This window comes from Mesocricetus auratus, unplaced genomic scaffold, assembly GCF_017639785.1.
Source record: "Mesocricetus auratus isolate SY011 unplaced genomic scaffold, BCM_Maur_2.0 Super-Scaffold_100007, whole genome shotgun sequence".
Lineage (NCBI taxonomy): Eukaryota > Metazoa > Chordata > Mammalia > Rodentia > Cricetidae > Mesocricetus > Mesocricetus auratus.
This window is the reverse complement of record NW_024429191.1, coordinates 84,750,814-84,777,646: the sequence shown is the minus strand read 5'-3', so window position 1 is coordinate 84,777,646 and position 26,833 is coordinate 84,750,814. Positions and strand designations below refer to the sequence as shown.

The 26,833-nt window shown below is 46.4% G+C and overlaps 1 protein-coding gene and 1 pseudogene across 3 annotated transcripts in view; one reads left to right on the top strand and one right to left on the bottom strand.

Annotated features, from left to right (window-relative positions):
• The window catches only part of Pitpnc1 (phosphatidylinositol transfer protein cytoplasmic 1), a 269,963-nt gene that overhangs the window by 75,001 nt on the left and 168,129 nt on the right, over positions 1-26,833 (top strand). The gene's annotated exons all lie outside the window — the stretch shown is intronic.
• Positions 23,723-24,401, bottom strand: LOC110340887 (annotated as a pseudogene).

The following is a 26,833-nucleotide window of genomic DNA, read 5'->3' as shown; positions in this document are numbered from 1 at the left end:
GGTGGCGTAGGAGATGAATAAATTCCTGTGTCTTTCAGCTGCTCCCTTCCAGATGCACTGGGAGGCAAAGAAAGGTCCGCAGCGACAATTAATTTTCTGCCTCAGACAACCCAACAGCCAGTCCACAAAAATAGATTTCTCTTGTGAACAAGCCTTTGAACTTAACTTTCTGCAGAATTGTAGTGGGGCTGTCCTTGTGCTGAGGTCCCCTTCAATGCTTCTGGAGGTCAAGCAGTGGTGGTGCACGCCTTTAATCGCAGCACTCAGGAGGCAGAGGCAGGCGGATCTCTGAGACTGTTTTGTTCCGTTCTACCCGAGAAGGCCTTGAGCCATGGTGAGAGGGGCCCATCCCCACGTTTCCCTCCCCTCCCTCCCTCCCTCTCACCTGCCCTTCCTCCCTCTGTTCCTTCCTTCTTCCACATTTATTTGCTGACTTTGAGTGTGCAGGTTGTGGAGAGCTAATGCCACGGGCCGATGGAGCTCGAGGACAACCCCTGGGTTCTGAGAATTGTTTCTGGAGATCGCACTTAGGCTGTCAGCGTTGGTGCAAACATCTTTCCCTGCTGAGCCATCTCCTCGGCCCCTCCCTCTCATTTTTGCTTGGACCTGGTGTGACTGGAGTATTCCTAAGTGGATGCTGTCACGGGCGCTTGTAATGGCTATCGCCAAGTTGTGGATCTTGGAAGCAGGTATTGTTCTCTTGTTACTGTAACTTGCCTCTCTGAAACCTGGTATGTTCTGTTTGTTCTACCCTTGACCTAAGCAGATTGATGTTATGTGCTGTCACAACTCAGGGCAAACACCAAGTTCTGTAGCTACAACATGAAGTCTCCTTCAAGATACAGTCAGGGGTATGCTGTGTGTCTAGATCATGTCTAGGATGAACATACCATTTACCTGAGGAGGTCAACCTGATCTGGAAGGTGTTCCCTAGTGTTAGAAAGCAGTAAACAAAGGTTCATCGGACACCATAATATGTATGTTTAGAGACCCCCAAGGGCTTAGACATGAGCTGGACAAGGCTGGACATAGTGGCATGTTCCTGTAAACCCAACACTCAGGGGTTCAAGCCTAGCCTGGGCTACATACTAAGAGACCTTGTTCCTAAAACATGAGTTGAGAGCTGAGCAGGTGGCTCAGAAGGTAAGAGTGTTTGCTATGTAAGCATGAAGACACAAGTCCAGATGGACAGAACCCTGTGAAAGGCTGGGCGTGGCTGCACCTGTGCCTGTAAACCCAGCACTGTGCAGGGGAGAAACAGGCACAGGAGCCCCCCAGCCTAGCTCCAGGCTCTTTGAGAGACCCTATTTCAAGGAATAAGGCAGAATGTTAGAACAGGACACCCAGTGTTCTCCCCTGGTCTCTGTGCATGTGTATGGGTATATATGCATGTCTGTACCCATGGACACACAAATAAATAATAAAATTAAAAGACATTCATTCTATTTTATTTATTTATTTATCTATTTTTTAAAATTTCTTTAATTTAAATTTATTTATACAGTGCTCTGTCTTCATGTATCCCTGGAATCCCCATGGCAGGAGAAGGAAACTAACTCTCACAAATTGTACTCCAACCTCCACTTATAGAGAGCAAGGCTTGTACAAGCCTTCTCCCTGTCATACTCATAGAAAAAAATAAAATAAAGACGTAATTAGCATAGCTAAAATTGTCCCAGTAACAGATGCATTAAAATACTTAATTTTCTCATTTTATAAACTACGTATATGTATGCACACATGAATGACGTTGACCACAGAGTCCAGAAAAGGGTGTCAGATTCCTAGAGTTGGAGTGACAGGTAGTTGTGAACCACCCAGTGTAGGTGCTGGGACCAGAGTTCTAATCCTCTATAAAAGCAGCAAGTGGTCTTAACCCCTGAGCCAGCCCTCCAGCCCAGTGCATGTTTTTGAAGAGAAGCTGCGGGTCCTGCAGTCCAGCCACCGACTTTTACATTCTCAAGTGGATATCACCTGCAGCCACCATTTCAGAAATGCCCAGTTCCCATTTTTCCTTGATCCTTCTACATTTACTAAGTGGAATTACCCCCTTCATCTCCACCTTTTTATTTATCTGATATTTATTTACATTAGAATCGTCTCACTTATCTTACCCTCTGAGTGAGCGATGCTTTCAAAACAGGCAAGCAGCCTCCCAGAATCTCATGGTGGGAGACTTTGAGGAAGGCAGCTGGTCTGAAAAAAGCATCAGTAGTGTGAAATTCCTGAGACCTGCAAGCACTGAACCCAGAAGGGAAGGCCTTGACAAGTAGAGGAACTCTGTCCCTGAAAAGCCAGCAGGAGGAAAGCATGGATGGGCCACACCAGGAGGGAGAACTTGGAAGGACCTCTAGTTAATTTACCTTTGTCTTGTCCGTTGACAAGTTTACTGGGACAGTGGTGGGAGACTGACTTTGTGATTATAAAGCTCGGCTGAAATTCCTGGCCCAGGGAATGGTGTCTCCGAGCCTTAATACTATCAACCCTGGGCGGGATTGTTAATTGTGTTATCAACTGCATCCCTGACCTCTGTCTCCTGGATGCAGAGAGCATCTTCTCTCAAAGGTGCCCATGAGAATGTCTCCAGGTGGTGTACGATGCTCCCTGGGAAGCAGGTCACCCATGCTATGAACCACTGATGTAAAATAGTACACGCCATCCTGTCAATCCACAAGGTCCCTGACCATCACTCTTGAGAGGCTCAGTCCACAGCATTCACCCACTGCTTTCCTATGGAAAGAGGACTGTGGCGCCTTCCAATGTACACAGTGTGGCAACGGGGAGGAAAGGCCTTGTGTGTGCACACCCACCAGTGGTCAGCCTTAGGCACCACTGTAACATACACTTATTCATTTAGTGTATGTGCACAAGTGTACGCTTGCTTGTCCTGCCCCAGAGGACAACTGGCAGGAGTCAGTCCTCTCTTTCTATCATGTGGGCTCCTGGTCATCATCAAACTCAGGTCATTAGGCCTGGTGGCAAGTGTCTTCACCCACTGAGCCATCTCACCAGCCTCTAAGGCTTTTTCGTTTCTTTGTTTGTTTGTTTGTTTGAGACAGTGGGACCTGGAACATGCCAGTTAGTCTATACTGGGTAGCTAGCCAGCCTGTCTCCACTCTCCTAGCCACTGTGCCCAGCTCTTTCTCATGAGGAACCAAACTCAGGTCCTCACAACACTTACCCAAGCATTAACTGACGAGCCGTCCCCTCCCCTATAAAAGACCTTTGTCCCTTGGGGACAGTAGGTAGTCTTCATATCTCACAGCCAACCACATGAGGACATGTTTTAACTCACAGAGGGTCTGAAATAACCCTAAATAGCATTGCCGTGTGTGTAGCCTCCCTGCTCCGTGCTGGAGGTTGTTTTGCTTTTGCTGTGGTTTCTGTGTGGGCCTTGAGAATCGACTCTGGTTGTTATGACAGTTGGGGACACAGCAGCGCTTCTCACCCGTTAGTCGCTGAAAGCCTGTTTGGTTTAAATCCAACACAACGCCTACCAAGCTGGGTGCACATTGGTTGCTGGTAAAGTCACTTCTTAAGACAGCTGGGGGACGTGAGGACGTTTACTCTCTTTACAACTCTTCTGAAGACACTTGCATTTTAGCCTAGTGCTCCCCCCCCCGCCCCCCTTTTCCTATTGCTCAGTATTTATGCCATTTCCAACCTAGCAAAGGTGACAGAGGTTAAGGGAGAAGCCAAGGCTGAGGCCTGAACGACCTTGCACAGCCACTGATGCCATCTGTTGGTAGCTGGCAGAACTGATGCCCTTGGTCATGGTGGAACTCTGTTGTTTGCCCAGAATTGAAAGTTGGCAGCTGAGAACCTTAGACCAGCAGGATTAGAAGGAGTGGCAGGGGAGGGGAGGTGGGCTGGCCTCATAGGTCAGCTTACCAAGTCAGGTGATGCTGGGAAACTTTCAGAGGATTTTTTTTTTCAAGGTCCTGGCTAGAGATACTTCAAGGACCAGAAATCTATTTAGGAGTCAATTGTCAGCTAAGAGATCAGACCTTGGGGAATTAGCCCAGCCACAGAGAGCTCTCCAAACAGCCACCACCACAGAAATACAGAGTCTTCCCTAGAGTTAGCACACAGTTGCTGTTTGTGGGATTTGATTATTTCAGCTCCATGCTCCTGAAAGCAGTGAAGACAGTGGCATGCGGAATGGTGATTCGCTCCTCTCCTCTACCAAAGTCTTTCAGCTATATACATTTGTTTCTGCACCATTCCAGTTAGGCCAAGCTATTCATATTTCTGATGATAAAACTGAGAATCTGGGTCTGGGAATTTAGCACAGTTGATAGAGTACATGAAGTAATGAGTTTGATCCTCAGGGCTTCATAAACCAGTTGTGGTAATGCATACCTGTAACCCAGGAACTGGGGAGGTAGAGGCAAGAGGGTCAGAAGTTTGAAGTCATCGTAGTATGTTCAAAGGCAACCTGATACACATAAGACCCTGACTCAAAAATCAAATAGACAAATAGATTCAGTGATAGTTTGCCTAGTGTGTGGGAGTTAGGTTTAATTCCTCTGCACCATAAAGTGAAAACCCAGGCAGGTCTCCAGGCAGGCCATGGAGGCACACACAACATGCCAGATGCAGGCCAACCTGGGCTACTTAGAGAATTGGGGTCCAGCCTGCATTACAGCAGCAAGACCCCATCTCAAGAAACAAACACAGAAACAAAACAACACTGAAAGGCCACTTTGAAGTTCCCAGAGACTAAATCCCATGGTGTCAACAGCAAGCTGGTTAATGAGGCCAGCCAAGATGGCTTAGCAGGTGCTTGCCGGCAAAGCCGGCGACCTAAGCTTAATCCCCAGAGCCCACATGGCCAAAGAAAAGAACTGACTCCTGCAAGTCGCCCCTGACCTCAAAACACGTGCCCCAGCACACTAACAGCCACAAACTAAAAACAAGAGAATCAGTCCAGCCTGCAGGTCCTTCCCTCCAGCCACGTGTAAGAGTCCTTGGACGCGTGTAAAGTCCCAGAGGTGGCCCAGGAGAGAGGACTCAGCTGGTGGAGGGCTCGCCGTGCAAGCATGAGGCCTTGAGTTCATTTCCCAGCTCCCAGCAGAGCTGGGTGGGGTGGTGCACTAGGGAGATGGAGACAGTTGGATCCCTGGAACTCCCTGGCCAGCCAGCCTAGCTTATTTTGTGAGCTTCAGGCCAGTGAGAGACCTGAAGAATGGGTAGCACCCAAGGAACAACTAAAGTTGACCTCTAACCTCCACACAGACGAGTGTGCACACACACAGACACAGGCACAGGCACAGACACACAGCAGTTCCTCTTACTGCCTGATAGACTGATTTTCTTCAGCCTGAGCTAGGTCTCGAGTGTCTTTTTTAAATCCTTGTGACACTACCTCCTGGGCTAAGTGCTATTATACCCAAAGTATTGCCTGAGAGCCCAGAAGCATCTAATGCCTTGGAAGAGCCTTGCAGTCTCCAACCCCACTCTGGGCTGTCTGGATCAAAGTCTGCACTGTGGCAAGCCTGCCCCCACAGGGTCTCTCCTCAGAGGCCTGACTTACAGGGCTACTGCTCAGATGGCATTCAAAGCCCAGGTTGCATGACCTATGACCTCCACTAGGCTTCCCATTGACTTGCGAGCAAGAAGAGAGGTAGAAATTCCATGCCCCCCCCCCAACCAACCAAGTCTGGCTCGCCATAATGTTTCACAGCCTCTGATTCCTGGGTCTGCCATAAGTCACCAAACCAGGGCTGTGGGCTGCTTCCCGGCTCCTCCTTGGGGGAGAGGTGGTTCTGGGATGGGTTCACACCCTGCAGGTGGCCTCACCTTAGGCTCAGAGTCTGCCTGTACCAGAAGCAGGGAGACAGAGCCCCTTTCATTTCTAAATAGGAACTCTTCTGTAAGTACTTGCTTCTGAGAGCAAGAGGGAAATTAAAGTGTGGGTGCCTGACGTGGTGTTGACTTCAGTCATGAAGCCTCTAGGCCAGGAGGGCCAACGCCTCAGCCAAACCCATCTGCTGCTCTTCTAAAAGAGGTCCTGTCTCTCTCTCCTTCCCTCTCCCTGCTCCTTCTTGCCCCAACCCCTCCCTTGTTTAAACATTTGTCTTTGTTATTTTTAATTGTGAGTGTGTGTGTGTGTGTGTGTGTGTGTGTGTGTAGAGCTTAGTATAGGTGTCCATGGAGGCCAGAGGTGTTGGATACCCAGGAGCTAGAGTTGCCCACCGTAGATGCTAGAACCTGACCTGGGTCCCTACAGGAATGGTACGCACTCTTCTCTCAGCCATCTCCCTTTGTCGACTTTGAACCCTTGAACCTCCTGCTTCTGCCTCTTCCATGCCAGGACTGTAGGTTTTGCACCATCCTACCGGACAGGTTTAGTTTTTTTTCAGACAGGCTACCTCAAACTCTGTATGCATCTGAGGATGACCATGAACTCCTAATTCTCCTGCCACGATCTCCCGGGTGCTGGGATTACAGGCATAGACCGCACATGTTGGGCTCCTTTTTTAGCTTATTTCCTCTAGTACCAGTAGGGTTTTCCAGATCTGTGATTTCATTTCAATAGCTCTTAGATGAGACATAGAAGTCCCTATACTGGGTCTTTTGGGGAGACCCAAGGCTTTGACCTCTTTTCTTGCCTTTCTCTGTGGGGATGAGGAAATGGTGAGGTGGGGTGTTGCCTCCGAGCTTACGCTCTTAAACAGCTTCCAAAGTTGCTTCCAAAGGCAAACAACCCCAACCCAAATTTTGAGAAACAAGGGAGGTCTGTCCCTTGAAAGGACACCCCTGAGCAAAGCAGTCCCGCCCCCCCCCCCCGTTTTTTCTCTTTCTGAAAATGCTGGGAGGTCTGTGTGGATGCGCCCTGGAGAGAGCCAGCACTAATTATTCTCACAGAGGCCATTCATTAGTTACTACCGCTCTAAAGACCTTACCCTGCTGAATTCCTTTGAATTCAGAGGTTTTGAAACGATCCAAACTGGGCTTAGGACTTGAGTCTTTAAAAAGAAAGCAATGTCTTTCTTCTCCGGCCCCATTTTTTCTGCCTTTCTCATCCGCAGCGCTGCTCCTCTGTTGCCCACAGCAACCCCAGTGGCTGCATGGTACCTCTGTATGGAGGAAGCCAGCCAGGGTACCTGGCGTTGAAGGATGCTGAGTCGTTCACCAGAGCCACACAAAAAGAACCAGGTTCCTCCCATTAATTCTGTGTTCCAAGCACATCAGCATTTAGCCCATCTTGCCTTCCGTGGGCCCTCCATTTCCTCTCCGGCAGAGACTGTTCGGGCCCCACCTTTGGAGGAGTCTGTTTACCAACAATGCTTTGTAAACTCTCTCACACGTTTTCCCCTGTTCACACTTTACTCCTCGCTCACACACTGGCAAGCCTCCTCTGGGAAGCGTGTCAGCTTCGTGCTATGTACTCCTGTGAAGTCAGCAGACAGCCCAAGGCAAGGGTGCAGTGATCCAGGCCCACTGGGTAGCCAGGCTGCAGGATTTTCCTTTTGCTCTTTGTCACAAGAATATGCTTTGTCAAAAGGAAATGGCAAAGTTGTCATGGAAATAAGCCATCAGCTTTCCGAACTGAACTTAACCCTTAGTGGGAAGAGGGTGGCTCCTCCATTAATATGTCTTATCCAGTTTATAAGTGAGTATGTGATGATTTCACTCCTTATATCCATTCCTCTGTGTGTGTGTGTGTGTGAGTGTGAGAGTGAGTGTATATCTTTATTCATGCATGGGTGCACAGGTGAGGTCAAAGGTCTCCTTTCTAAAGAGCCAAACTCCTTAGTTTTTCCTGTTAGTTATTATTCTGTATATTATGATTGTGTACATGTATGATTTTGTGTGTATGTAGATAGGCAGGTGCCACATTGTGTTGTAGATCAGACAATGACTTCGAGGGAGTCAATTTTCCTCTTCCACTGTGGGTCCTGGGGACCACACTCGGTGTATCAGGCTTACTGTACAAGGGCTTTTGTATGCTGAGCCATCGCCACAGCCCGCTTTCTCTCTTTTGAGACAGTCTCCCTGAAGCTGAGGTTAGACAAGCGTAGTTTAGACTGGCTGTCGAGAGAGCCCCAGAGGTCATCCAGTCTCTGCCTCCCCAGATCCTGGATCGATTATCTGTGCCTGTGCATGCACACCACCACACCTGCTTTTACGGTGGGTCCTGGGGATCGAACTCATGCTTGCATGGCAAGCAACTGACTGAGCTATCACCCCCAAGCCCTCTAGTGGATTTTTTTTGTATATTTTTATTGTTGCTGTTTGTTTTACCTCTATTAGAGATTTTCTTTGTCTTAGGATACATCAACACTTTTCTGAGTCAAATGCCAGCAAATAAAGTATGGAAAAAGGCCAAATAAAAGATGGCAATTTTTCCCCCCCAAAACAGGGTTTTTTTTTTTTGTTTTGTTTTTTTTTGTTTTTGTGTAACCTTGGCTGTACTGGAACTCACTTTGTAGACCAGGCTGGCCTTGAACTCACTGAGATCCACCTGTCTCAGCCTCCTGAGTGCTGGGATTAAAGGCATGTGCCACCACCGCCCAGCTGCATTTTTTTTCTTTTTCTTTTTTTCTTTCTGAAGAGGATAAAGGAAAAAAGTCAATTTGGAAATATCACATAGCATTTTTCATTCTTTCCTGCCTGTTTTAAAAATACAGTTCCTTTAGCTTCCAAAGCCTGGCCTGATCTCGTGCTGTTTGTCAATGAAGCGAGGCAGGCTTTGTGTGAAGGCATCCTCTCCTGCACTGTTCATTTCTGTTTCAATGGCTTGCCTCAGTACTTTTCTTTAATTAATACTGTTTATGCTCACTGATGAATAATTCAGATCCGTGCAAGCAACAGATGTCAGAGGATTCAAAATGATTTTCCCTGCATTATTTATTATTTCCAAAAAAGTAACAGGTTTATTGAGCAAGTAATTGGCAACACAGATGTAGATCAAGGTCTGCCAGCAGGCATGAGGTCTCCCGCATCCCTACTCTGGTGCTAGGACTGCTGACGGCGAGTTTGGTGCGGCAGCTCCGGGAGTCCGTTATTCGTCCCATGGCTGACAGTCTTTGGCTGTTGAAAAAGAGAGGAGAATTCATCTAGAAACAGCTAAGGAATGCAGCCGTGCAGGTGGCTCTCAGATGCAACGATGGCCTCCCGTCCCCACAGCAACACGCGGCATCTTTGTTTGCAGGGATATATTAGAACTAGAGATTCTTGCCAGGTGTGATGCCGCATGCTTGCAATTCTTGCCCTTAAGAGGTGGAAGCAAAGCTGGGCGTGGTGGGGCATGCCTTTGATTCCGTCAGGGAGGCAGAGGCCCAGGAGGGTCAGGACTTTGAGTTGAGTTCCTCGTCAGCCAGGGCTAAGTAGAGAGACAAATGGTTGAAGCAGGAGGATCAGGAGATCCAGGATGGCCTCAGCTACATATTGAGTTTAATGACGGCCTGAGAGCCATATGAGACCCTGTTTCAAAAAACAAAGCAACACACGCACGCACGCGCGCGCACGCACACACACACACACACACACACACACAATAACAACTAACAACATCAAAAAGTCCCTCCAAGAGGAGAATAGAGATCTAGAAGAAGAAAATGCACAATATGTGAGATGTCTAAAAGCTCACATATAAGAATATTCTCTTCAGGCTGGACAGATGGCTCAGCGGTTAAGAGCACTGACTGCTCTTCCAGAGGTCCTGAGTTCAATTCCCAGCAACCACATGGTGACTCACAACCATCTGTAATGAGATCTGGTGCCTTCTTCTGACCTGCAGGGATACATGCAGACAGAATACTGTATACATAATAAATAAATAAATCTTTAAAAAAAGAATATTCTCTTCATTGTCAATTAAGATTGGATTGTAAAATGTAGTGTGTTTGTATGTGCGTGCGTGTGCAAGCATGTGCACACATCAGAGGAAAGCTTGTAGAAGTCAACTCTCCTTTTCTCATGTGAGATCCATGAGTTGAACTCAGCCAATCACACTCAGTAGCAAGCCTACTAAGTTATCTTGTTGACCCTATGATTGAATTTTTAAAAGACAAAAAGAAATAGAAAGAAAGGAAGGGAGGGAGGGAGGAAAGAAAGAAAGAAAGGAAGAGAAGGAAGAAAGAAAGCCAGACTCAAAATATGAATAACAACACCAAAAAGTCAACCTCAAAATCTAACAGTGAAAAATGAAATTATACCAATTTTGGCATACTCAAACAATGAAATATTATATAGTCATGAAAATGATATACAGTGTTATTTTTATTTGAAAAAAATCAGCATATTAACTAGAAGGTGATATTAAACGAGAAAAAGTACTAAGATAATGTGGTTTCATTTCTATAGAAAATGTATTTTGGGGTTGAGTTTTTTTTGCAAAGCAACAAGTCTAGAAAAAATTGCTTTAAAATATCAATAAGGTAGGTAGGAAGAAGAGGGCCCAGGGTGATTTTTCTTCTGTTGTACAGATATTCTCAGTATGTCCATGATAAATACACACATTATTCAGTCATCGTGAAAGGTTAAGACATTTAACTATGCCCTTTAAAAAATTTTATATGCATTGGTGTGAAATTGTCATGGCGCGCCCACTGTGCAGCCTGTGTCCGAGAATGTGCGGAGGGTGTTGGGGACTGACAACACAGAGACCCAAAGGCTCCTCAAGAAGGCTCTCCTTTATTCCTACTCTGGCTGGTTATTATATACCCTGACACCAGAGGTGGAGGTGGGTGGGTCTGAAGAGGAGATTAGTCTTTGGAAAAGGTCAAGGTCAGGGCAGTTCCCATGGGCAAGCCCTTTTCAGGAACTTATTGCCCCAGGCATTGTATTGTTTTTAGTAAACATTGTCTTTTTTTTTTTTTTTTTTTTTTTTTGGTTTTTACGAGACAGGGTTTCTCTATATTGTTTTGGAGGCTATCAGTCCAGCCCGGCCTCGAACTCACAGAGATCCGCCTGCCTCTGCCTCCCGGGTGCTGGGATTAAAGGCGTGCGCCACCGCCTGGCCATAAATTATAGCTGTTTGGTCCCAGGCTGATGGGGAAGTGGCTCTCTGGCCAAGGTCTGTTGTCCCCACAGTGTCAGATCCCCTGAACTAGAGCCTCAGACAGTACAGTTCTGAGCTGCCATATGGGTGCTTGGAATTGAACCCAGGTCCTCTGGAAGAGAAGCCTGTGCTCTTAACCACTGAACCATCTTTCTATTCCCCAACTATGTCCTTTAACAAGGGAACTCCAGCACTGGAACAGAGAATGTTCTAGAAGGGTAGGTGTCTCTGCTGCCTTTAAAAACAGACCCAGATTCCCTCCTGCCTGTGACCTGTCCATAGCCCAGGCCCTTGCCACCGAAATGACCAGTGTCTCCAGGTGGAGTGGGCATGGGGGAGGCTTCCCGCCTCACGGCCCTGTTTCTAAAGTAGCCTGTATCTCTCCAGATCTAGTCCCTTGTTTGCACTGTGATGTGCAGAATAGTCAGTTATCTGTGTGACCAGCTCCAGTGCTGTTGTGGAAGGAAGAGGAAATGAATTCTTCTGAGGAGCCCGCAGTCCCTGCTAAATATATTACCTGTGTAATAAGAATCGAGATGAAGAAATTAAAGGAAGTAAAGTTATAGATTAGGTGTCTTCAGAGGGCACATCCTTTGGGAATTGAATGGACAGAAGGGGGCACAGTTTGGTTTCCTGGTGGCGACAGTCTGGTTGAGAAATGAGACTGGCAGGAGGATTCAAAATTGCCGGTGCAAAGTACAAGAAGAATGTCTCAGAAGCCCGGAGTGGAACATCAGCCCGCGTCATGAGGTGGGTTTAGAAGAACTGGAGAGCTTGCATTTTTGCTTCAGTAAACTGCCAGGATTGCTTGCACTTACATAAGAAATAAATCTATTTGTTTTGTGACATTTCAAGGCTAGCGTGACCTTGTACACCACAGGGGAACTGAATTATATTTGTCTATTGACTAAAAAAAATCACTGTAAGACTCTAAGTAAGCTTTACTTAGCTATAATTCTTTGTTAAATATGTACTGGCTTTTTCACATAGGATGTCTTGGAAGAAGAGTAATGTGAAAGCTATCCTTTAAAAAAATCATCCATGTAGCCAGGCAATAATGGTAGTACACTCCTTCCAGCATTCCAGAGGAGGCAGAGGCAGAGACAGGCATAGCTCTGAGTTCAAGGCCAGCCTGCAAGGTCTATAGAGCAAGTTCCAGGACAGCCAGTGATGCACAGAGAAACCCCGTCCTGAAAAACAAACAAACAGTGTGTGTGTGTGTGTGTGTGTGTGTGTGTGTGTGTGAGAGAGAGAGAGAGAGAGAGAGAGAGAGTGAATGCCCTATCTATGCAGTTCCTTCATTGGCCAGAAGGGGGAAGCCTGATTCCAATGGAGCTGAAGTTACAGGCGATGTGAACCATCTAACATGGTGCTAAGAACATTAAGTGCTCTTAATGTCTGACCCATCTCTTCAGCCCTAAAAACCATCTTTTATATGATTTACAAGCTTTTATTTATGACTTTGAAGTTTTGATATGTTTATCTTGTATAGATTATTTCTGAAATATATCCGGATGGCAGAACAAACTGTTTTAAATAGAAAGGGTTCTTTCCTTCACTTTCTTGGGTAGAATTTTTTTTCTGTCTCTGATAGATTTTTGGGGATAGAGTTAATAAACTTTTAAAATATATAGGCTTAAGCATTAGGGTTCATAGAAGACACCCCCAAAAGCATGTGTTCCTCAAGGAAGTGAAGTCAGGCCCTCTACAAGAGCAGCGAGTGTGTAAGACTGTGGCTGAACCATGTCTCCAGCCCCTCGATAGACTTTTAGTCATACAAAACAATTTCATCGAAGCAGGATGGAATTCTGAGTCTTTTGCAATACACCAGATTTTATGTCTATGGAATTTCAGCAAATAAAATAACAAACAAACAAACAAATAAATAAGGTGCTAGAGAGAGGCTCAGTGGTTAAGAGCTCTTGCGGAGGACCTGGGTTTCATTCATAGCACACAAATGGCAGCTCCAGACAGCCTGTGACTCCAGTTCCAGGGGTCTGATGCCCTCTTCTGGCCTCTGCAGGCACCGCACACATGCAAACACACACACACACACACACAGCTTTATCACAGAGCTATCCAAAGTCAAAAGTGTTGTTTGTGTTTTTTTTTAATTTAATCCCAGCTGTGATCTCTTATAAACAGTGGATATACCTGCTTCTGACTTGGGGTTTCCCGATATTCCAGGCAGGGAAGAACTTTAAAAATTAAAAATTGAATGATGGGGCTAGAGATATGATGGCTCAGTGGTTAAGAGCACTGGCTGCTCTTCCAGAGGACCTAGGTTCAATTCCCAGCACCCTCATGGCAGCTCACAACTGTCTGTAACTCCAGTTTCAGGGGATTGGACACCTTCACAACAATGCACATAAACATAAAGTTAAGTAAATTATCTTGTAAAACATGGGATGATCTAATTTCCTGGTTTTGTAGGTGAGAATCAAAGATACGAAAGAGGTAGAGTCACACTGTAGGTCTGGCTGTCTGCCCTCTGTTCTTCTGGCCCAGGGTTCCATTCTGGTGGTCACTCTGCTTCTTTGGCACCGCTGATGGGAATCTCAGGTAGAATTGTATTGTTCCTTGTTTCCCTGCTTTAGACTGTCTGGTCTCTGGTTTGGGGAGGGGATACACTGGTCCGGGCTGGGGTGGGAGCGAGGCCGCCGCTGCTTTCTGCATGTTCCGATGAGTGCAGGACGTCTCAGGGAGGATGAGAGATGTGTTTTGATTTGTATGAATAAAAAACCCATTTGGGACAGGGCTCAGACTCGCAGCCAGCTTTGTCAGGATGTTTCACAGCCGGAGCCTCTCCAGATAAAGGACTCTTACCCTGTCTACCGGCTTCAGAATGGGGAGAGCCGGCGTCTCACGGTGACAACAACAACAAACATTTCTTTCTCATGACAGGTCCAAAGAGTTGAAAAGCAGTGTTGCCTTTTAGACTAAGTTTCTCTTGTGTTTGAATGAGGATGAGTTGCTACGTGGAGACTGGCCCTAACTTAATTATTATACTATTCTTAGGGAAATGTTTATGACCTAAAGGCTTATTGATTCCCAGGACTACAAAAATCCATCTGTCTATCTATCCATCATCCACTCACCCACCAGGGAGCAGCTTGGGAGTTCTCACAGTAAGGCTAATAACTTACACGAGGTAGCCTTTATGTCTGGGCCACTTGCAGCTTCATACTGCCAATTTTTCTGGTGTTTATTTGCTTGTTTGTTTGTTTTTTTAAAGATTTATTTATTTTATTTCATTTGTGTTTCACCTTCATGTGTGTATGTGCACCACATGTCTGCCGGGTGCCCTTGGAGGTCAGAAGAAAACACTGGATCCCTTGGAACTGGAGTTGCAAATGGTTGTGAGTCACCATGTGGGTGCTGGGAATTGAGCCCAGGCCCTCTGGAAGAGCAGCCAGTGCTGTTAACCACTGAGCCATCTCTCCAGCCCCCTTGTGCTTCCCCACTGTACGAGGACGTTTCATGGCTTCTTGAACCTCTGATCCTTCGGCACCCACCTCCCTGGCTTGGGCATCACATGTGGGCGTTGCCATGCTGGTTTATGTGGTTCTGAGGGGTGGAACTTAGAGCTGCATGCATGCTAAGAAAGCCTCTGGCGGCCAGGCTGCCTCTCCAGCGCATTCCGAGGCTCTTCTATTTGAAAAACAGATCTTAACTTTCAAAGAACAGCTCCGTTTTGTCACTGGTGAGAGTAGAATTTTCTGATGTAACTGGCATGGGAATGCAATAGTTATTTTTTCTCATCTTTTTTATAATTTTAAATTTGCTTTTAGAATTTCATACATGAGAAAACTATATTTATATCATTTCCACCCTTTTCTTACCCCCCAACTGCTCTGTCATCCTCCTCACCCCCTCTGAAATTCATATCCCTTCTTCTATAATTATTATTGTTCCATATATATGTATATATACTGAACCCAGTTAGTATTGCCTTTATTAACTATTTATTTATTATTCTTAGTGTGTGTGTGTGTAGTTCATGTAGAATACATATGTGCCCATAGGCGTGGAGGCCAGGGATGTCTTCCTTACTCCTTCTCCATCTCATTCCTTGAGACAAGGTCTCTCGCTGAGCCCAGAGCTCAGCAAGTTGGGTAGACTGCCTGGCTAAGGAGCTCTGGGGATCTGCCTGTCTCTGCCTCCCCAGTGCTAGGATTGCAAGTGCCTACCTCCATACTCAGCCTTTTTTGTGAATGTCGGGGACCAAACTCCGGTTACAGGGCAAGCACTTTGCTGGCTGAGCCATCTCCCCGGCTCCTTAACTAATTTTTTTTTTCCATTCCATTTTCCTCTCAGAGAGTTGTTGTTGGTTGCTGCTCATCTTTGCCTAATTAGATTTCTGTGAAGCTTGAGGTCATTTATAGGCATTTTTTTCCACATTAAAAACATGAGCCTCTGTTGAAATGTTTTGTTGTTCTAAATTGGGACCATCCTGTCTTGACATCAAATCATTCATCCTTACTTCAGTCACCACATAAGTGGGTCTGATTCTCTCGGGGCTGCTGTCATTGCTAATTTACATCTGACCTTGTTCTGAAGAATATTTAAGGATGTGGAGCTAATTTAGGACAAGCTGGCTCTTACTTAACCAATTAGTCGGACCTGTAAAAATATGAGGCCAAATAACACAAGAAAGGTATGGGGGAGACGGCACAAAATCTAGAGACTGAAGAAGAAAAGACGGGGTCTCATGTAGATGTAGCCCAGGATGGCTTCAACCTCTGTGTAGCTGAGGATGACCCTGAACTTCCATCTTCTACCTGCTAGAATTATAGGTGTGTACTACCTTATGGTCGTGTGTGGTGCTAGGGATGAGACCTAGGGCTTCATGCATTCTAGGCAAGCAGTCTACCCTCTGAGCTACAGCTTCAGTCTCAAGACTATAGGTGCTATTTTATTTTGACACTTGGATGTTTATGTCTAGTATTCTTGTCCTAGGAAAAGGGAGACAGAGAACTCAGTCCAGATGACAGATGAGTTCTGATGGGGAGGATCAAAGACAGGAGCTGAACCCAGGCTGTGTTAGCCACATGGTCCTTGACATTTGGCTACAGTGCCTTATCGTGTGTAGGACACAAACGTGTCCGTATCCTCGTAAACCACCACAAAGCAGGAGCTTTTCTTGCAAGCACGTTGGGAATCGCACGGAGCAGGCTGGAGCACACCTATGCTTCCATTCCCTCTGGGTTTTGCCTCTTCCCCCAGGCAGTGAGCTAGATTCGAGAGTCTGGGAGACCCTCAGAAGCTGTAGCTGGTGAATGTTTCAGAGGAAGAAGAAATGACTTGCTGAGGCAGTGTCAGGAGGTGAGGGACATCGGAAGGGAGGGGACAATTATTAAAGATGACTCTCAAGATGTCAAGGGGGGGGGAAGCTTTCTTAGGCAAAAAAAAAAAAAAAAAAAAAAAAAAAGAAGCAAAATCTTCAGTGTCTGCACTCCAGCCTAAGGATGGTGCCTCTAGGGCAGCTTCAATGTGTAAGCTTAGTATGCAATGTAGACTAAAGGGCTTAGTAACTTGTATGGTAAGGAATAGCCCTGCAAGTATGCCCCTGCCATAAAGATGCAACTGCTCTAAATGAATTTAGAAACAACACTGAAATTATTCTTTTGGTGATGTTTTGAGGTCTGTGAAGGCGAACATCCTAAGTCACCATTGATTAAACTGCAATTTTACCATGTGAGTAAATCCGCTGAATCCTGATCCTAGCAGGTTAGAGCGTACTTTTCGTGAAGTATACTCAGAAAATTCTCCCTTTACATAATTTATGGCCATACTGCCGTTTAAATGTGCCAAAAATGTTCTCAGAATCTTGGCAGTGTTGTAGAATATAGTATATTATCTTAGTTCTGGGCTATATATAAAATGAATACTCACTATATATCGATGGTGGTGTTTACTTCAGGAGCTGAATTCGTTCTTATGGAGGAAGAAAGGGTAAGTTGATGGAGAACATGTGATGCTCTGTGAGCTGGTAATAACAGGTGGAGAGAAAGACTTTTGTTCTTCTTTCTCTTAGGTCTGGTCTGTAAGTACTTTCCCTGAACATGTGTCTCCCACACAGTCCTGGTGAGGGACAGGGCTGTTCTGAGATGGCACCAAGTCCGGCCGGCCATACACTGTTTTATGTCATGCTTCCAGATCTCCCGGGACTTTGTAGCCGTGAGCAAAAGGGGTGCTTTCTTCTCAGGCTGGCCTCACATTCACTGGGTTGCCAAGGCCGGCCTTGAACTTAGAATCACTTGCCATCACCCCCTAGTACTGGGGATTGTGCCTATTGGCCACTTCACCCCGGCCTTTCCTGTCTTCCACCCCTCTGTCCTCCCCTTTTCTCCCCCGCTCCCCCCTTCCTCTCATTTTCCTCTTCCGCATTGCTGGAGACCAAACCCAGGGCCCTATGCACATTGTCTAGTCCTCTGCCACCAAGCCGGATCACCAGCTCTCCAAGGACAAGCAGGTGTGGCAAATGAGGGGGGGGGGTTACCAGGAGTGTGTGTTTTCAGTCCAAACACACAACGAGGAAGAGAGCTGACTGAGCAGTGTCTAAGCTAGAGTGATGAATATGGGCAGCAAGGAGCATCGGGGACCTTTATCGCCCTTCCTTCAGTATTCCAGAAACGGTGTACTCTGAAGTAGACTGTCATAAATGTATTTACTTATTTGCAGTGCTAGAGCTCCAGCGAAGTGCCTTGAGGATGCTAGGCCAACACTCTACCACTGAGCTACACCACTAACCTGTACAACTTATTCTTAAATGAATATAAGGGGGCAGGGGGGCCACATGGTGTAAGATAAGAGTGCTACTTACAACTTTATTGTATACACATTTTTAAAAAAATCACACCATTAACTTAAACTCCTCCTGACCACTATGGACAAAGAACCCATCTCCCCGTCATCCCTTATTGCTTTGATCTAGAGAGTATTTCTGTCTAGATCTAAGACATTTCTGTCTCTACCAATGAAATAAGTGAGTTTCTTCTGGGCACATTTGAGCCCCTAGGATGCCTGGACAAAAGGTGCTACTCTGGGCTTCTGTGGAGTGGTGAACTTTTGGTACGAAGTCTAGAAAGGGAAAAGTTTAAATTTTCTCAGCTGACAAACTTTGGGACTTCATGGTGAGCCCTCAGACATGGCTTTCTAGGCCAAGTGTGAGCCGTTCTCCGGGGCTGCGGTCTGAGGATGAAGCATGACCATTTTATTTAGATGCTTGGTCAGAGTTCAGATCCATGGACTCAGGGGCCAGCATCCAAGAGCCCAAGTGATTTCCCCCACGAGATGCCTTCCTGTCCCAACCCTGTACAGGATCACCACACACTGCTTGCTGGTGGAGGAAGAGGGTCAGAATCATAGATCAGAGAGAAGCTTTGTCTCATCTGTCTGTTTCTGGGTGTGTATCTGTGACCAAGCGGGACGGACAAAGCTTACTCACTCAAAAGGTCTGCACTACTGAAGAGCCCAAAAGAGTTGTTGCCGACTGGATTTATTTATTTATTTAGTTTTTTACTGGAGTTTTTCTTTGCACCTAGAATACCCCCCCCCAAAAAAAAGGAAAAGATGAAAGATAAACTCCTCTTTAAAATTAATGTTTGAATCAACTTGTCTAAGAGAAAAGCAGAGTCACTCAGCTAGTAAATAGTGTCTCCGGGGACTAGAAGGCACCCTTAGTGTTACTTGACTGCCCTGGGCCTGGACCCTATCCTAGTTCACCTCGTGTTGTAAGACTTTGGAAGCTGGCAGCTTGGTGATTATGTAATGTGGACTCTGAGGCCTGCCAGCCGGCCCTCAGCAGGTCCTGGGGAAATGCCAGGTTCTCTTGAATCTTTCTTAAAGCTAGCCCAATAGAGTCCTCTGGCCTGGAGTACATACTGGGCACAGATTTCAGCCCTCATGATTTTACAGATTGAGACAGTCTCCTCAGTAACCTTCACCAACACCTGAGCATAGATAAGCAAGTCTGTCGGCTCCATGTTTTGTTTAATTTTTGAAACTGCAGTGAGATATCAACAATAAGTGTGTGTGTGTGTGTGTGTGTGTGTGTGTGTGTGTCCGTCCCTGTGTATGGGTATGTACACACTCGTGCAGGTACTCAGCGGCCAGAAGAGGGCATCAGATCCCCCTGCCGTGTGTGTTGAGAGCTGGATTTAGGTCCTCTTCAAGATCAGTAAGAGCCCTTAACTGACAAGCCATCTCTCCAGCTCCTAATTATTACTCTGTGTGTGTGTGTTGCGTGTGTGTGTCGGGGGCGGGGGGTAGGTGAGAATACAGGCATACACACACGGAGGCTAGAGGAATTGCTAGGAGTTGGTTCTTCTGCTGTGGTTTCTGGAGATCAAACCCAGGCCAGCAGGCTTACCCATCAAGCCATCTCCTGCCCTCCTGCATGTAAGGTGGAGTAATTTCTCCATCCCCTCGCTTGACTTGGCTTCCTTCGCGCTGTGGTGAATGATGCTACCAGGAAGGTGGATGTACGAACACCTGTCTGAATCCCTGCTTTGAGCCATATGCTCAGGAATGCTACATCACATGGTGGCTCCCCCTACCCCCACACTCTTTATATATTTACTATTTTAAAGAAAGGAAAGTGCCCTGAGAACCTAGGACGCCCACTCCCCCCCGAGTGCATAGTGTGGGAGCTGCTTCCTTTCCTCCCCCCTTGCAGCATCAACGTCTGGTTTGTTGGGGAAGGGTGGCCTTGTTTCAACTTGACCCCCTCTTGTAATTGATGCTTCCCTTCCTCTTCCTTCTCTTTCCTTTTCCTTCTTTTGAAGTTGTGGTCTAGACACACAGCCCCTGTAGCCTGTATGGGAATCAGTACTTCCTGTGGGCCGCTCAGGGGAATCCCACCCCACCCCCCACCTCCCCACCCCCAGCCTCCTGATGCGGGCAGCTGGCTTCCAGAGATGCTGATGTAGCAGGTTTGACTTCTGGGGAGTTCTGCCAGCCGCTAGGAGGCTTAATGTACAACTCTCTGGGCCGCCTAGCATCCCATCCGTGACAGGATCGGCATGTTTTTCTTTCCATCTCTGTTTGTCTCTCTTCTTTTTGGTTATTTTTTTAAGTTATTTTTTAGGTTAGTTTTTAATCTGTAGATTAAAACAAACACAAAACCTCAGTTGGTATTTCAAAAGCTTGGAAATAACCTTACGTAGTTGCCTCTTATTTTTATTAGCTTTTATTTTTAATGAAGTTTCTTTCTTCCTCTCTCTCTCTCTTTTCTAATGGGGATAGAACCCACAGCCTCCCCAATACTGGGTTAGAACTTGACTGTTGAACTGCACTTTCAACTTAGTTTTTTGGCCTAGGCTGATCCTAAGCTTCCCCATTTGGCTGAAGCTGAGTTTGAATCTTTGGTCTTCCTGACTCCAGTGCTAACACCTGCTGGCTATCAATCCCAGGGTTTTGTGAGTGCTAGACAAGCGCTACCACTGACCACATCCCCAGTCTAGTTTATTCTAATGATACATCTACACGATATACTTTGGAACAAAGAGTGAGACTTGGGCCACACTTTTGTGTGTTTCATCGTCCAAGCACAAATGACAAAGCATTCTATTTGTCAGCTTTTTTTTTTCCTTTTCATCTTGGCTTTAAAATTAGGACACAGATCAGCAAGCCAGCTGGAAGAATGAAATGAATGATATTTTAAAAACATCTCCTCTGACTCTGGGAACTAGCAGGTGGAGTTGAAGGGTGGCGGAGAAGCCCGGAGACAGTAACAGGATGAGCGTCACCATGTTCCAGGGGAACTGAACAGAATGAAAAAGTCTTCCCACAGGACCCGCCTAGCAACGTGTAGAGCCCCAGAGGTGCTTTCAGGGAAGTTCTGATCAGCAAATAAAAGGATAGGAAAGAAAGATCTAGAAGAATCTGTAGTTACTAAGAAAACAGGACCATCTTGTCAGGGAGACTTGTTACAGAGTTAAGGACTCTTTAAGTGACAGGACCAGCAACAGTCTGGTTCCAATGGCACATACCATGAAAACTGTCACCTTCAGAGCAAGATCTAACACAGGCCAAATCCACTTGCCCCCGGGGCTTCCTCAGAGTTCTTTTTCTCCGCTGTTTGTGGAACATTGAAAGGCTCCAGGTTTAGTTTTTAGTCAGCTTCTGCACCCACTATCAACATCATGGAGCTATTACTGGTTACCAGAGAATTCTGTATTGATTGGGCACAAAATTTGCCTTTCCTGGTGATCTGTTAGGCCCCTGAGAAAGGGACAGGAAGGTGGCCTTCTCTCAGCCAGTTTAGGCTTCTGGGACCGGGAACCGGGCCAGCCCCCATAGTGTGTGGTCATTAGCGTGTGAATGCAGCCGGCCACTACAGCTGGTGCTCTTGACTCTGGGCAGAGCGTTCCCAGGAACACACAGGACATTAAGGACTGTGATGTAACCCATATCTGCCAGATGTGGGAGCCGCCATGAGTCATGCTGGGTGATTCACTGAAAAATGCCGTCTGGGTCATATGGGCACGGAATCAAGGCACCTTCCCTGCTATCTGGGGTTATAGGCACCAGGTCCACACCCCAGAAATCCCCAAGTTCACTAACATGTGTCAAAGGGTATAGTTTCAGCTTACACGGCAGGGAGCATGGTCTTTAGCCCGTCATGTGCTAAAGGATTTTGCCCGGTTGGATGATGGAAGAAAACCAGCAAATTAAAATCTGTAGGGGTGGAGATCAGGCTCCACAGTGGAGTACTTGTATAGGCTTGTATTGGACACCCAACATGGTAACCCCATCAGCCCCCAGACTTGTTAAGTTATAGGGATGTTTCCACACATCCCTGTAAGATCAGGACTAGGATGGAATAGTGGAGGAAAAGAGAACACTGGGCTGGCCCTGTGCCCGTGAGAGGCCTGGAGCGGCGACCTTTATTTATTTATTTATTTTACTGGATTCGTATAGGGTACCTCATGGTGATTAATGAGTGTGTTTCTGAGAAGTTGTAAACTGATCTTGAAAGACTTTCTTACCGGTGTGTGATACCCAGTCAGGGAAAGTGTGTGTGCATGGCTGGGTGAATGTCATACCCACCTGACAATAGAGGGTGGTGGTATCAGAGCTGTCTCGGTCAAGGCCTTAACAAGTGAGACCAGGGCTGGAGAGATGGCTCAGAGGTTAAGAGCACTGACTGCTCTTCCAGGGTCATGAGTTCAATTCCCAGCAACCACATGGTGGCTCACAACCAACTGTAATGAGATCTGGTGCCCTCTTCTGATGTGTACATTGAGGCAGGGTGTTGTATTCGTAATAAATAAATAAATTTCTTTAAAAAAAAAAGTGAGACCCAGGCCACCTATCCTCCATAGGCCAATGAAAGAGTCAAAGCAGAGAAAGAAGACTCACTCAGCTTGGCCACAGTGGGAAGAGTAGCAAGGAGAGGCTGCTGAGTCCTATGTGGTCGCCAGAGTAGTAATAGAAGGTCTGTGTTACACAGAGCGCAGGAGGTAGGCTTGTGTGAGCTTGTGGTCCCACCCATTGCTAACCTAACTTCTCATCTTCAGTGTCTCCTGCAGATCACAAGGTGTCAGAACCATGTGATCACTCTCTCCCCCCAGCATGAGTCTCCTGGGGAATTCCAGTTTCTTAGGGTCTATTGTGTTTCTCTGTAGAGTGTTTTTTTGTTTTGTTTTGTTTTGTTTTTTTGGTTTTTTGGTTTTTGTGAGACAGGGTTTCTCTGTATTGTTTTGGAGGCTGTGGTCCAGCCCGGCCTCGAACTCACAGAGATCCGCCTGCCTCTGCCTCCTGAGTGCTGGGATTAAAGGCGTGTGCCACCAACGCCCGCCCGGCTTTTTTTTTTTAAATTGAGATGAGGTCTCAACATGTTGGCCCTGGCCGGCCTTGAACTCACAGAGATCTGTCTGACTGCCTCTGCCTGAAGTGTGCTGAGACTAAAAGTGTGTGCACCCTATGCCCAGCCACCTGATTTTTATTTGTATTGTGATAGCACATTGCTGTGATTGGTCAATGTTATTATTAGCTATTATTGTTATTCTTTTGTAGAGCCTAATTTATAAATCACAGACATCCTAGGCGTGTCATATGGAAGAGACATAGCAATGTACAGAACTTGGGACTAACACAGTTTCCAGCATCTACCGGGGGGCTTGGAATGTGTCCCCCACAGCCGGTAGCACTGCTGAACCCTGTGTCTTGGAAGAGCCCGTCACAGGACTCTCAGGACTGAGCAGACAGCAGAGCACACCAATTTTCTGAGAATCAGAGAGCTGGGCTGCTGCCTGTGAATTTTAAACATTCCTAACCCGTCACCGGGAAGATGACTGGAACAGCTGTCGTTCCCTCCATCTCCAGTCTCAGACATAAATTTGCATGTTTTAGGAGCTCCAGCCCCGGTCCTCCTCTCCTCCTCTCCAGCTTTTTGCAAGCGAGGCCACGTCCACACCGTGCACACGCAGTATTCCTGAATACCCTGCCTTGATGAGCCTTGGAAATAACGCCAGGAACCTTGCAGAGGACGAGATTAAAATCCAGGGCCCCCAGCTGTCGAGAGATGAGCTGCCTCGATTACCTGATGTGCCCCCATAGCCTTATGGAAGCGGGGGAGGCTGAGTTTGAACTTAGAATATCAGAATGAAGGTGGGGGCGGGTGTGGCAACCACACCCCAGAGGCTGTTTTTCCTAGAGAGAAAGCCTTTGATGGGGATGTGTGGTGGAAGAAAACCCAGGCATCATGGCAACAGAGAAGTTTTTTGTTTGTTTGTTTGTTTTCATTGTTGAAACCAGAACATTAGTTTCATGACTGCCTGAAACCCTCAAGATGAACTGGGTGCTGCAACGGCTGCCCTCTGGGGTTTGGGTGCTGTCCCTGCACGGAACCCACGTCTGAATCTTCGACAGGCACCTTTTTCATTCACCTAGTCCCGGCAGCGTTTCATCTCAGCCTTGGCACTCCAGTTATACTTTCTCTTGCCCTCGGCAGGGCTAGCCACGTTCGCCACAGGGCAACTCCTGAAGCCGGTAGGCCTTAGGGCCACAGCGGTGGCACAATGTGGGCATCTTATTGCCACACCTTCCAAACGGTGACATTCCTTTCATCAGCTTACTCCTGCCGCCGAGGCCTGAGAGAAGCCTTTATTTTTCTGGTATAAAAGTAGTGAATGGGAAAAATCCAGGCCCTGCAGGTAATATCTACAACTCAATGCTGCCGTGGCTTTGTTGAATATATTTGCATATGCAATTGCATATACAAACCACCTTCCTATTAAAAAATTATTTCTGCTGTTAGTGAATATGCCAGGTGCTAGTCCCTGGTGATATAGCATGAGTGAAACAGCCCTTGTCCTGGTGTAGCTGATATTCCAAGGGGCTATAGATGTAGAACAAGCGTGGGCCCCGAGTGGTGCTGCATGCCTGTAATCCTAGCTCTTGGGAGGTAGAGGTCAGAAGATTGGAAGTTCAAGGCCAGCCTCTGCTACATAGCAAGTTTGAGGTTAGCTTGGACTGCATAGTGAGACCCTGCCTCAAAAAACAAAAATAAAAACCCCAACCATATTTAAAAAAAACAAACCCAAAAGCATATAGTACTAAATAAGATGCTATAGTACAAGTTTTTAAACTGATTTTCCACCGAGCAATACATTCCAATATAACTCATGAGTTTATCAGTGACTACAGTCATAACTAGACAGATATTGGTCTGAATAGTGGCTTCTCTGTCAGCCTGGGTCCCTGAGTGCCTATAAGGATCAGAGCAGTCCTGTTGATTTGCTGACTTGCATACGCAAGAAGGAAGCTGTGGCTTCATTGAGCCATGGAGACTCTACCAGTCAGTTGTTTGTTGCTATAACAAAATACCCTAGGTGGGAAATGTTGTAAAGAAGAGAGTTTTAGTTAGCACACAACAGCTTTGGATGGTGTCTGCATCTGTTTAGTTTGGGTGAGCTTGATCAAATCATGTCAATTGGACGTGTGTAGGTGGAGTTTCCCTGTCCTGCAGCCACTCTCAAATAATCACTGAGAGACTTAATATTAATTACAAAGGCTCAGTCCACAGCTCAGGCTTATTACTAACTAGCTCTTACAACTTAAATTAACCCGTTTTTGTTAATCTGTATACTGACACATGGCTTGTGGCTTTACCTGTCCTCCAGCATGTCTTGCTCCCTCTGTGACTCCTGGTGACTCTACTGACTCCGCCCTTCTTCCTCCCAGCATTCTGTTTGGCTGTCCTGCCTATACTAACTGCCCGGCTACCGGCCAGTCAGTTCTTTCTTATCCAATGAGAGTAGTGTGTACTCACAGTGTACGTAAGAGTCATTCCACAGCAGAAGTGGTTGTGGAAACTACATGCACACACATGTGTCATAGTGTACCCATGGAGGTCAGAAGACAGCTTTGGGGAGTTGGTTCTCTCCTTCCAACAGATGGGTTCTGGCTGTAGACTCGAAAGCAGGTATCTTTAGCCTCTGAGCCATCTCCCTGGCCCTGGATTATATCTTGTATCTTGATACAGGAAGCAAGAGAGACTAGCGGTCAGCTCCAGAATTTTACTATAATTCTGGATGGGGTGGGGGGGGGAGAGGTCATGGGACATCCCAAACGATGGAAACTCTTACTTCTCAAAGATCCTCACTTTCCAACCTCACCACACAGAGAATCAAGCCTTCAATACAAGAGCCCTCTAGGGACAAACCACATTCTAGACCATGGTAGAGATCTAGGGGGTCTTGGTGTAACTGGCCAAGTCCAAATGATACAGCCACAGGTGTCACATACATAGCCCCCCAAGAGAGGAAGGGGTTAGCAAGCTTTGTAGCAGTAGCATTAACTAATAGATTTGTTTGTTTAAGCTGGAGGTACAGTCAGAGTATAAAATGCCTGCCTGGGCTGAGAAGATGGCTGTGAGTGCTTCTCTGTAAGTGTACCAATGGGAAGGTCTGCGTTTGATCCAGACAGACCGGAGTTCAAGCCGTGGACTAGAGATGATTAGAAATGTCTGAATTGGGGCTTGGAGAGATGGATCCGTGGTTAAGAACACAGGCTGCTCTTGCAGAGGACCGGGGGTTCAATTCCCAGCACCCACATTGCAGCTCACAACATATAGGCAATTCACTAACGCACTTAAGACAAAAATAAAGTATAAAATTTTTTTAAATGTTTGAATTTCAGATGGTTTATCGATATATCACCTCTTTTAAAAAAAGGATTTTATTACCATGTTTGTTTTTAAACTATTTTACTTCAGACACTATCATTTTTAAAGATTAATTTATGTGTATGAATGATTTACCCGCATTCATGCTCTAGCCTGTGAGACCAGAGAGCACCTGGAGCAGGAGTTAGAGATGCTTGTGAGTCTGGAGCAGGAGTTAGAGATGTTTGTGAGTCTGGAGCAGGAGTTAGAGATGTTTGTGAGTCCGCGTAGTCCTCTGGAAAGCAGTGTGTGTTCGTTAAGCACTGAGCCATCACTCTAGCCCTCCCTCAGCTATTCTTTTTGAGACAAAGCCTCACCGTGTCACTCTGAATGGCTTTGAACTTCCAGACACCCCTTCCCAAGTGCTGGGACTAAAGACATGTGCAACCAAGCCCAGCTGAAGGTTTGTTTTAAGTATATGTATATGAAGCCACACGTTGGTGGCGCAAGCCTTTAATCCCAGCACTCGGGAGGCAGAGGCAGGTGGATCTCTGTGAGTTCGAGGACAGCTTCGTCTACAAAGCGAGTTCCAGGACAGCCTCCAAAGCAATACAGAGAAACCCTGTCTCAAAAAACCAAAAAGAAAAAAAAGAAAAAACCCACCAAATGTATGCATGTTTACGAGTGTGAATGTAGGTGCACACGTG